A 12,716-nucleotide genomic window follows, 5' to 3' on the forward strand; every position below is an offset into this window, starting at 1 on the left:
GAGTGGATAGAGCACCTGGATATAGAACATAAGGAAAAGGGCAGGGATGTTATGAAGATCCTAAATGAAGAAACTAACCACAAGTTTATGATAAATGTATTTAATTTGCAATATGTGTTGTACCTGAGTCTCCTCTTTGCTATTCCCATTTAATTTTCTCCTTATGCATGCTGCCCCCAGACAAAAAATATATCAACCTATTGTAGTGCTCTGGTTTTTCATTCCAGATAGCATAGGCTGTTGTGATTAAGCAACCATCTAATACAAGATTCTAGTAGAAAAACTTCTATTAAAATGGCATGGCAATAAATTATTTTTGTTACTTTTCCTGAAGTTTTTCCAAGTGTTCAGTCCAAATAGTTTTAAATCATTATTTTTCACTACGGGGCAGTGTATTGCAGGCTTCTGGTCAACTGCTTCTATGAACTTAGTGGATATTTCTTTGCTTCTCCAGTGGATTTCAGTGCTTCTCTAGTATATTTAATTATTTTCCAAAATTAAAAATGCGTGGAATATACACTGATTCATTCTTGGCAGTTGTCACTCTTCTTTACCATAAATGTTTTGCATTATTAACGCCAATTAGTTTTGGTTTATTTTTAYGAAGAGGATAAAATGGGTGACGGTGAACAGTCAGCTTTAATAGTAGAATACTCATGTTTTTCTTGGGCTGCAGGATACAAGCAGAGTTGTGACACAGGCCCATGCAATGATTTATCTCATACAAAAGAAAGAAATAACAGTTTGATGTCTCTATCTAATAGTCTAGGAGGAAAACCCAAACTACAGTGAAGTCAGTGATAAAATTCCAGTGTCTTTCAGTTGGGTCATAATGTCCCCTTAGAACTCTACAATTTTTTCAGAAATGTCATTTCTGCTGATAGGGGTGCTGTAGCAAAGCTTATAGGGTATTGCCTGTAAGCATTGTGGAGGCCAAAGGTATACGTGGATTTATGAAGAAATTAGACATGCTTGAAGATAGGTTTGGAGGGACGAGAGGGGAGAGAATACTGCAGCTAAGGTGGGTCTTGAACTACTGATTGTCAGAAGTAGAAACTTGTCGAAGGAAGGATCACTATTTAGTTGCTCTTGTACTTTTTCCTGAAACATCTTCAACTGGCCTCTGCAACGGGCAAGTCACTAGCTAAATGTCTCTTTAATTTGACTCACACTGCGATTCTTACCTTTGTTTTATTTGTGAATAGTCTATATTCCTATAAATACAAAGCTTATAGCCGCAAGTTTTTATTTTTTGGCAGTTGACTAAATAAAGCAAATGCATTTAATGACTTAGGTTTTCCTTTGAAATGCTTAAAAACGGCATTTTAACTTTTCTCTTTATTGCTGCTGCTGTATTTTACTAAAATAAGTGGAAAAGTATGAATGAAGACTGACACAGATATGAAATTTGAAATCATTAGTAATTGTTTTACACGTTCAGAGATCAGTTTTTAAACTTGTGGATATAGTAAGCATGTATCTGCTCAGGGTGTAACAGGTGGCTGTGGACGGTTGATCTTTATGAAGTGAATTTTTACACAGTACTTCACAAATTTTTGAAAGACACTTGTGTGTGGCTCTTTGACATCATTTATTCTATTAGTTTTGATTTTTTTTGCCTAATAACATAGCTAGTGCCTAGCTAGTGTCTTGGGCACGAATTTAAGATACAGAACTCTGTATGTTGGGAGATAATGTAAGTATGATCTTTTGTGCATCTTGCTTATCTCAAAATGCAAGTTAACTTGTTTGTTCTTTCGCCTTCGTGTGCTGCTTCTCCACTATAAATGGATGGTATTGATACAGGGATGATTCGGGAAGTATCTGCTGGGGGGAACTGCCTGCTTACGCACTTTGCTTTGGATAAAACGTGTGCTCGGAAGAGGGGGAGGAACCCAGGGTTGTTCTCCCCTACAGCAGTGTCTTCCTGGACTTGTCCATCCTTGTCACCAGAGCCCTCTCCGAGAGCAGGGTTGTGGTAAGTGCCTGCAGGAGGACGCTGAATTTCCCTGGACAGGTGCTCTATCTGCATGGTAAAGTGGAGACAACGGGTGTCATATCTTGAAGGAAGAGGGTAATCCAGGCACCCTACTGAAAAGGACAACTTGGGTATATAATTTTAAGATGTGGTACAGGAGTTCTGAACCTCATATAGGTACCAGCTGCATTCCTGAGTTAAACAACGACGTTTAAGTGAAGCTGAATTCACCTCATGGGCAGCAGTTAACATTGCTATGGCTCTGCCTCCTTGTAGATCTCAGTACAGAGATTTATTTAACTTGAATATAGATATGCTTGACTTTGTTCTATTCTTAAGCTGAAACTTTCTGGAATAAAGATGCTAGAATTCTTGATTCTGGAGTTGAAACTTCTTTGTTTTAACTGTTAGATTAAATGCATACTTATGAGAGCATCTCAGTAAATATTTTAGAAGGAAGCGTGTGAGTATGTACATGTATCTTGTAGGTGTGTGTCTGGTAGGTTATTAATTCACCATCATAAAAATGTTAAAATAGGTAGACCTGCTTTGGATACTGTTTTGACTACATTTCCTGCAAATCAGAATTTTAAGTCCTCTATATTTAGCATTTGCAAGACTGGCCTGAAACTTTGTTAATGTGATTGTACTAGGATCCCCCTGGACGTTGAGTTAGCACTACTCTTTTTTAGTAGGGTTTCCTAGGTGCCCAAGACTTAGGGAATCACTCTGTGTGTACTTGTGTGGTTTTGCACCTCTTAATAACTTTTGAAGCCTCTGGCCAACTTCAGCCAAATCTGGCAAAAGGCAGATGTCTTAAAGTCAAGAAGTTTCACCATGCTTCCTAGTAATAGGTAATTGGGGAGAAGAGAAAAACAAACCCTCTTAGGGCTGTAGCTAAGTGAAAATCTGGACCATGAGTTTGATTCATGATTAGACACAGAGAAGATGCATAGAGCCGGGTGTTCCACATTGCGGAGAAAGAGTCAGTAAGATCTTGTATTTTGAGTAACAAAATTACTCCTGGCCTGAAGGAAGATGAATTTGATGACCAAGTTAGAGCTGCAAAAGGTGGTATGCAGAGTATACGTCGCTAGCTGAGGTTCCACACAAGCTTTGGCTGTAGTTAGTGTAGCATCTGGGTGGGAGATTTAGAGTAATACAGCCATGCAGTGCCACGCTAGCATGATCCTAGTGGCCAGTAGGACTGATACCTCTCTAGCTGTGTGAAGTAATTGAAACTGAGGTTGGTAAACTATGGAGCTCCAAGATTCAAATATAATAGATTCAGTAATGCTATATATTATTGGATAAACTGATACGGAAATGACATTTTGTTCTCTCTGGCTCTCCCTCTGCTTTTTACCTGTATAGAACTCACTTCCCTGATCTTCTTGTTAATGGAATATGTTTTATCTAAAGTAAACAGGACTTTATTTTTATGTGCATGTTAGCTGACTTTAGTTAGTTGACAGGCAGTTAGCTTAAGTTAAATCCTAATGTAGGCATGCCTATGATATAGAGATGCATAAATACCTTTGTCTAATGTGATCAGTCATATTTTTCTCCCTGTTAATTGAAGGTAGGCATCTTAAAAATCACACTGAACTATATAAACTTACTGGTATTGCAAGTAATGTATACACTGATATAAGTAACATTTGTGAGATTAAAGAAATGTTTCTCAATTTGAATTTTCCATGATGCATTACACTTGTGACAGCGTTTATTTCACTGTTTACCCCTATATAGTCTGTTTATATCTCTTTCTGTTTTTTGTGGGGAGTGGGGGGGGGCAGAGAGGGTTTGGAATGGTGTAGAGAAAAATATATGTAAGTGGACAAACACTGTTTTGAACCTGAGATTGACAGAGAACATTCAGTAGCAGTTAAAATATTTAAAATATGCTTAATTTAGTGTTAAAATAGGTGCCATCAACTTGAAATGAAGTCTATTTAAACACAAGTTTTATAACATTATCCTATGTGTTGTTAGATTTGCTTCGTCAGTTTTGCTATTCACAAAGACCTGCTTCAGATTGTAGAAGATTTAAAATACTATGCTTCTAAATCAGTCTAATAAGTAAAAATATTAATAGTTACAAACTATAAGAAAATTTCTAGCTTAAATAAACATCTTGCGTAGGAATTTGGACTCCTCCTTTTCCACTGAAAATGTTTGCAGGCATCTGTTTTCTGCAGCCATTGTCTGATACCCTTCAAATGCAACCTAGAAGGTTGAATGGTTTCATGATGTTTTTAGTTTTCTTTGCTTTTCTTTTTTTAAACTTATTAAGCCACCACAAACAGAAGGATGTAAGAGTGACTGGCATATATACAAATAATGTTTTGGTGGTTTGTTGGGTTTTGGGGTGTTTTTATGGGAACTTTAGTGGTATTAAGCTGCATTTCTTTTGTCATTGAGTAATAAGAATGTGAAAGAGTTGTTGGTAAAGAGAGAGAGAGAGAATCCCAACACTCAAATTATGATGCAGTGTCTCGAACAATTTTTTTCATTTGTACTGCATGTCTCCTTTTTGAGAAATTTAATGTTTTGGTGAGAGCAGTCTTCTGCCACTTTAAAAGTGAAAAGGTGTCAATGGAGCAAAACCTACGTTTTGCAGAAACACGGCACTTTCTTCCTATGGTATTTCTTCTCTGCTTTCCTGTTAAAGCCTAGCCTTGCTATTCCTGGGCATATTAGAGCTGGCTGACGTAGTCTAATCCATAAGCAGCTCAGTGACTGGCTATAGTAAGAGATTTAGCCTATGGGAATACAGAAAGTAGGAGCCATCTTATAGCGCTGGTGTCAGACTGGAGTTGTTTTGTGAGGTCTAAAGCAGAACTGTGGGCTTGTCACACCTGTGGTTTTGAATATCTGGAGAAAAAAACCCCAACTATTTATCTTTCTGGATTTAGGTGGGTTTTAAAGAAAGTGCTATTAAATACCAGTCTGTAACACCGAACATTAATGTTAGCCGTTTATTAGATTGTCGCAGCATGTGTTAAAGAGCTGCTGCTGCCCATTTGCAGCCTAATGTGTTTATTAGGCAGTCTTCCCAGTGGCATCTTGAAGTGTCTTTTAACTAAAAAATTCATGAGCATTATTGGCTTTCAGTCTGAAAATGGGATGTCTTCTTGTTCCTGTCTAACACACCACTCTATAGCCATTACGCACAAGTCAGAGGAAAGATTCTTGAGGAAGGAAGGAGTCTTCAGCTTAAACATTTGCTCATAGTCTGTTATGGCTTTTTGTAGACCGTGAGCAAAAATATAAGTAGTACGTGCTGGAACCAGTTTACTGTTCTTTTATATATAGGCTCAATTACATTATCTAATAAATTATCTTCCTTTTCTTAGTTCTGGCTTGTAGAGTTCAAGTGTAAAGTAGAATTTAGTAATTATCACCATAAATCTTATTTTAATGATATCCTTAATAGTCTCTTCTTCAAAAGAAATTGTATCCTCTAAGTAATTAGTGTTATTTTCAGATCGAAAAGGCTACTGACAGAAAGACCAGGGTGCACATCAGATTTTAATACAAGTCCTTTGAAGGTGACTTCAGAGTTTTGCAACTTCTTGCTACCACCTTCCTCATAGGAATTACGTTTCAGATTTTCAGTTTATACCATAAGGTCGTTACAAAGCAGTGAACATTTTAAGCAGTTTCATCTGCAGTAAAAGTAGTAATGTAGTTTCAGGAAAACAACAGAGTATGTCCTTGAATATATGAATTTGTATTTTTAATGTGAGGCTAACACTGACAACTGAGGTGTTAGACCTCTTGCTTGTGCAAAATAAAATTGTTGAGCGTGGGGTATATCCCAACTGCATGCGTGGTCGGTGGTAACGGAGGGGTGTATGAAGCTGGTGGTAGAACGTGCGGCTTGTTCATGGCAAGGTGTGGGTGCAGGTGGGGAGCGGAGCCCTGCGAAGCGCGGTGCTGGCCTGCACCGCAGGCGGCCTCCGTGGGCTGCCGACGAGTCTGGCGGTGGCAGAAGTGAAAAACGCTGGCCGTCAAAGCGGGTGGCCACTTTTCCTCAAACACTGCAGCTGTTCACAAATCAAAGGTTGTCCATAGGCTCCGGTGGCTGCAGTTTCTGATCTGGGATCTAACCCTGCCTGACAGCGATTTCCTTTTGAGGCCTGGGAAAGTGGCTGCCAAGCGCGTACCATTGCCGCCTTCTCCAGGCGAGCTGCAGGTTGCGGCACCTAGCAATATCAAGTATTTTCAGATTCAGAAAGGGACCCACTGAACGAGAGCTCATAAGCAGGGAAAAAAGTTTGCAGAATGAGAAAGAAGTTGCCCGTGATTTTCACCTTTACTCTGGCTCGTAGCAGCATCAGTGGTATGTAAGGCGCATCAGTAATTTCGAAACTGAGACTGAAAGCTTCTATTCATGAGAACTTCAGAGTAAAAAGTATGAATTCTAATGGATGTATGTTTGATTTTATAATTAACCTCAGGAATATGAGCTGTTTATGTTGGTAAATTGGGCTGTTAGAGAAAATTTTAAGCCAAGCTTTCACTGAAATGTAATTTTGTTTCCTCAGGAAAGGGAGTGTTCCTTTGCTGTTTATCACTGAATTAGCAAGCAGCTTCTCTATTTAGCAGTTGTATCTGCACACTGCAGGTCTTGGTGTACTGGAAGTGGTATAGCACTGCTACGTGCTTGTCCGTCACGTGGTACTTTACCTTTTGTTTGCTACTTTTCAGATTGAAGTAGCAGCTTTGAAGGTGTAATCCTCATTTATTCTTTAACTGCATTTGTTAGGCTTATAATAAATCTGACAGTTTAACAGGCCTTGTTTGGAAGATGGCCTGCACTGATAAGAGATAAAATGCACGTTATCTTCTTCTACATTAGCTCTGGATGATTAACTGGATTCACTGATGCTGAGGATCAGTGCTGGAAGGTTTACTCTATATGCCGTGTTTCTTGATGGCATCTGAGGAGTGGAGGAGACTCCACAAATTCTGGCAATTGATTTGTGCTGCCGTTTTTTTCCCTCTGTCTCCTCCTTCATGAGGCCTCTATTTTACTTTTTTTCCTCCCTTGTGTTTTATTTTTGGGTTTACATTGTTTTATTTTTTCCCTTGAAAGATGAATGTCTTGTAAAAATATCATGTTTACTATTGCTTTATAATTAGGCTAAAAAATCTCTCTGTATATTCGAACTTAGAGGAGTTTCTGGTAGGGGAGGATGTGAAGGAGGATGTGCTGGCACAATGAGAGCAGAAATGATTGTTTTGCTACTGATAACAAGCAAGAAAGAATTGCAGCCTCTTTCCAGCTCTGTCTTTTCAACCTCCCAACATCTGGTAGAAACTAGAAAGGTCCCAGTGGCTGTAATTGCTAGCGTATACTGTCCAAAAGTTTATTCAAATAATTTTCTGATTTTGTGATTTACATTTAACGGTTGAAAAAATTAGACTGAAATGTACGTGAATTTTTGAAGCTCAGGCATCAGTGTTGATCATCAGTCAGCAGTAGAAGTTAAGCTCCTATTTAGTTATTCTTGGAGGTTTTTTTATAGGGCAAGTGGAAAAAAATCTATTTTGAAATGAAAAATCTGCTACCGACACTGCAGGCAAACCACTAATCCCATAGTGGGATATTATGTTTCTGTTTTGGAGTATACTACAACTCCCGAACAAATTACACAATAAAAAAGGGAGTGCCTGATCTTGCAAGATTGTCCATTCTGCAAGACATTTATTCTAATTCATGTTTGTAAGATGTTTTCTTGCAAATAAATATGTTTTTGTTTATTATCTGGCATATCATAATGCCATTATTTCATTAACAAAAATATTTCTTTCTTCACAATTCAGTAATTACTGCCATCCTTGTTTTTATTAATTCCCAGTTTGGTTAGTCCTTTTTCTGTTCCATGTCAAACTAAGTAAGCCTTATCCACTTGTTTTTGATTTGGTTGCAGATTTTTGCTTCAGAAGACCTGTGGTGGAGCAGATACTGCATTTTCGTTGCTTCTAAAGTACTAGATGAACAGAACTGTCCAATTTCTTTATCTTTCTTCTTTCTAGAAAATCCTACAGAGAGGTATAAAAGGATCAGAGGAGCAGGATGAATGCTACTTTCTAACTTGAGGTAGTTCCCTTGAGGGGGTGGTTTATCGGAGTAAAAATTTGAGCCTCTGATTTGTCAATCTGCTCTCAGTGGCATCAGTTTTGTCGCTTTTTCTGGAAAAGTTTAGGGTATGCAAATTTGAGTTTTATTTTCTGATCTTGGAAGCTATCAGTGTGGTTCAAAAGCCTAAAAACATTTTGAACAACCTAACATCTAAACTTCTGTTATGAATTTTTATATACTGTAAAACTATTAGTAATAATGATTAACCAGGAAAGTTTGAGATGGATGGATTAATTTGTGTAAGGGGAGTTAGGACAGAACCTAAAAAACAATGTAGGTGGCTTAGCTGCTCCTGACCCATAGATGTCTGTATGCTTAGACTCTTAATGTCTAAATTCATGAGGTTCTTCCCTTTTTTACTTGAAAGTTTCCTAGATGCCTGCCATTCTGGTTCTGCATGTGCCCAGAAGTGCTCTGTTCTGAAAAATGTGATTTTAGTTCCTTTCTAATGCTGCACTGAAGTTGTGGAGGTACCCCGACCCTCTGAAGATCTTCATCTAGTAACATGTATAGACCTTGAACATTCTTAATACACCAAGTGAACTGGAAAAAAAAAAACCAAACCCGAAATAGCTGCTTTCTTTTTAAAACACATGAAGAAACTGGGGTGGTGCTCCTCTCTTGGGCTCTTTTAGAGTTTTGCTCAGAAATGGGAGATGCAAGTTTATTACCCTCCTTAGCCTAAGAGATTCAAATCTCAATCCCTTGCTTCTCAAGATAGTATTAAAATTACTTACATGTAAGCTAACCTGGCTCCATTTTAAGATTCCTCCCACACTGTAAAAGTTAGTTGATCTTGCCCTCTTTGCTTCATAAATGTCCAGTTTCAGCAAGAAGGTAGCCTGTGGTTTGGGAGCCTGTGCTGCATGATGAAAAATACAGGCTTGAAACCCCTTTGCAAAGAGGAAACTGAATCTCCATCTCCCAATTTCTGGCTGTTCATTATATAACATTACACAAGAGCAAGGCAGTAGCTTATCAAGCCGTAATTTTTAAAAGGTGATTCCTACTCATTTCTCCTAACTCAGGGGATTTTGGTTTCTGAATCCTAAGAGAACAGCAGAACTTTATACATCCCGCTCAGACCCTAATAAGCCTCAGTGGATAGGTTTCTTGCCCATATCCTTTTGCTTTTAGTACTCTCACTGGAGAGTACTAACCAACTTTCATTCTGGCTTGTGAGATTTTTTTTAGATTGCCTTAGAAGCACCTACCTCTCCACTTTCCTAGCTACCTAATTCTGGATTTTGAGTTCTGCTCTGGGGGACAGGCACCTAAAACACAGCAGTTGTAGAGCCTAACCTATAGATCTTTAAGCCATTGGAGGTGATTTTTTTTAATGTAGGCATGGGGAGAGGAGAAAATAAACGTAGCAGGCAGTAGATTTCCAGAGAAACTTTATGATGAGTAAAAAACCAAGCAACTCATTCTAAGAACAAGCTGATAATGCTGCTGAGAAACAGGTTTAATGGTTTGTAAGTGCAAATAAAATAAAAACTGTTTGTTTAGAACCAATTACTAGCTTTAACATGGAGAGAAGGTCCTAGTTTTAAAATAGTGGTACCGCTTTTATTTTCTTAAATACAGAAAGGTGAAGTTTAGATGTTATTGGTGGGAGGTTAGTTTTAGTGTGTCCTCTGAAGGCTCATATCACAGACGTAGTGGATTTCCTACTGCATAGCACCAGTGTGAATGGAAGAAGAATCAAGCTATGTATTTGTGAGCTACAGATAAAACTTCAGTCCTGCAAAAATAAAGTTCTCTTTAAAGTAAGCTGGAAAGACTAGATGGGCTAACTCTCCAGAATAACTGTTCCTGCTTGCTTTTCTGGAAGGGGGGGGGGGAATGAAGGGGGATGCTTCCTCTCGATGCTTACCTCTGGCTTTAGCTCTTATTGTTTAGGGGGAAAAAACTGTTGAATGTGTGACAGCTATGCTTGAACTGCTGTGCTTGCTTTTCTCTGGAAAAATGCTTAACTGATTTACATTTCTCAGGTGTCATTTGGGAAGTCTGAGAAAAGAAGGGATTCCCCAGCTTAATTTTTCTTCTGAACTGTAGGGCACCGTCTGAGTCTCATTCAGAGTTCACATGATCTCTGGAATGTACTGCTCTCGTCATGATTATTATTTTTTCTCACCCTGGCTGCTGAAAAATTTAGTCATTGAAACAGAGCCTTGAGGGCAGTTCCAACTCTTCGTTGACAGATAGGTGGAATTGCTGTCTCCTCACAACTTCTCTTTAATTATCATCACAATTTTATTAATAGCATATTTCTTCTTCCTTCAATCTTTGCTGCTGTGTACTCCTGAAGTTGCATGTATTCAGGTAAATAGCTAACTTTTCATCAGGTAGATAAATGTGTATTTCTGCTTTTGTATTTAAATAAAATAAGGACTTACTGTGAATGCTTACCAGGGCAAGAAATGAATTGAGATATGTAGTTGTTAAGGAATAGTCAGTGTCACAGACCTCACTGGGGGCTGCAGGAGGTGTTTCGTACTGCGCAGCAAAGTCAGTGTTGGTGTGAGGCTGGGAATGCCCTGACTGCAGTCACAGGAAATTCCCCAGGAAACACAGAATTTGTGGGGGTAAATCCTCCCTTGGAGCTGAACAGGGCTGTTCAGCTGCAGAACCAAGAAGTTCTTGCTCTCCTTGAAGTGGGTGGTTCTCAAAGTATCGGCAGTATATATGTGTATGTGTGTATGTGTATATATATATGTGTGTATCTGTATACACATATATATGTGTGTATATATGTGCACACACACACACACATGCACACACATATACATGTACAACACAAAAGAGAAGAAGATAGCCCAAATATTTTTCAGATAGGCTCCAGCACCATTCATGTCGAAGACCTTTTGAATCCCCAAAGGAATGGAAAAGAAACCCCCAGTCTTTCTGCTCAGTGTGTTCCTTGGGACACCAGTTTGACAGATCTTTCGGAAATGGATCGGAACAACCCGTAGGTTCATTTTCCTCCCGCTATTTGTCAAAAGCGTACACTGACTGCATCTTAGTTGCAGGAGTTTAGAGTTCTAGAAACCTGGTGTTCTGCAACCTTGCAAGTTCTTCTTCTTCTGGCCACCTGCCCTGTATAAGAGCAATAACTAACAGAAGGGCTTTCAAAACAGGGAGTAAAACTCTCTGGCAGGAAGTTCAAGTTTGCCTTCCTCGTTCGAACTGGGTGGCAGAGTGATACACACATGCGGAGCACCCACCTGGCCACTGCCTCTCAGAGCTCTAAAGGTGCTGAATTACCTTCCCGCCGCCCGCTTACGGCAGGCAATAGCACCAGCTGTCAGTCTGCATGAAACTCAGGAGAACTCGTTATCTACGACTTAGTGTGCCCGTCCTGTTACCCACACAAAGTCTGGCTGATGCACAGTATCAAAAAGGAAGCAAAGAGGAGGAGGGGAGCGTGGTTTTAACCCCCCTGCGTTCCCTCGCTGAGTTTGGGGCCAGGATGCTGGGCCGGCAGCGGGAAGGGACGCGGCGGCTCGGCAGAGGAGGAGGTGGCCCCACTTGTTTTGGTTCCTGACCGAGGATTTCCAGTCGGTGCCAGTGTAAAGTGACCCTGGAATTACAGCYTCAGGCACCCATTTTAGCAGGGTGTGAATCACCTCCTGGAGATGCCAGGCCACTTCATTACGGTCCACAGGTTTATTTTCCTGTTATCCCAAGCAATACAGGGCTGTCTGAACTGCCTAGAGACGTCTCCCTGCCGTCATGCTTAGAGAGCTAGCAGTGCCTAGGCAGGCGGTGAGCCAGGACTACCTTGTATTACATGAGCTTCTTCATTTCCATTATCTCTCTATGCTCGTTTTAACAGTGTTTTCAATCTGTAGAATATTGTTAATTATTGAAGACTCGATATTCTGGGGTAGGGGAGTTTCATGTGTTTGAGAGGTGCTTAGGACAAGCAAAGGCCAGTAGTTGGTCAGGATTTGCATGTGCTGTTTATGGCAAGGATTATAATAAGCTCGTGTTGTTTTAACACATGATAGCTTGACATGTTATTTTCCTTATGAGGTAGATTAAACGTACAAAATATTTATCAGTTCCTCAGTGATACCTAGTGCTGACAGATGTTCTGTTTCTACTATATTGCATGTGTACTTGTGCAAACATTATGTTTTGATTTTTAACTAAAGCTGTATGTGCTACCTTTTTATGTAGCTGCGATACATGTTTCATTTCATATTTTTCAATTCTGTGGTGTTTTTCTTGTTGTGTGACATTATGGATTTTCCTTTGTCTCTCCTCATTCAACCTTGCCAAATTGCCATGAAAATTCAGCAGCCCAGGCACAAAATGTTCTTATCTGTTCTTACATAACTGGTAACAATGAAAGAGATGGTAATGCTTTATTTGCCCACCACAGATTTTGTTCTGAAGGAGTTTTGTATGTAATTTTTTAGGGTAATAAATACAGTATTTTTATTGGTACCTTTCAAACAAATTCTATGGCAAATGATAGATTTGCAAAGTAAAAACTGAGCTGAGCATGAAACAAGAGACTTAGAAGTATAAACAGAAGAACTCACGGCTTTTCCACAATAACTCTTTCCCTGTACT

At 39.3% G+C, this 12,716-nt stretch overlaps 1 protein-coding gene across 9 annotated transcripts in view; it reads left to right on the plus strand.

The window, feature by feature from the left end:
- The window catches only part of NCOA2 (nuclear receptor coactivator 2), a 198,499-nt gene that overhangs the window by 104,433 nt on the left and 81,350 nt on the right, over positions 1 to 12,716 (plus strand). The gene's annotated exons all lie outside the window — the stretch shown is intronic.

Source organism: Apteryx rowi, unplaced genomic scaffold (assembly GCF_003343035.1).
Source record: "Apteryx rowi isolate R43461 unplaced genomic scaffold, aptRow1 scaffold_130, whole genome shotgun sequence".
NCBI classification, from domain to species: Eukaryota; Metazoa; Chordata; class Aves; order Apterygiformes; family Apterygidae; genus Apteryx; species Apteryx rowi.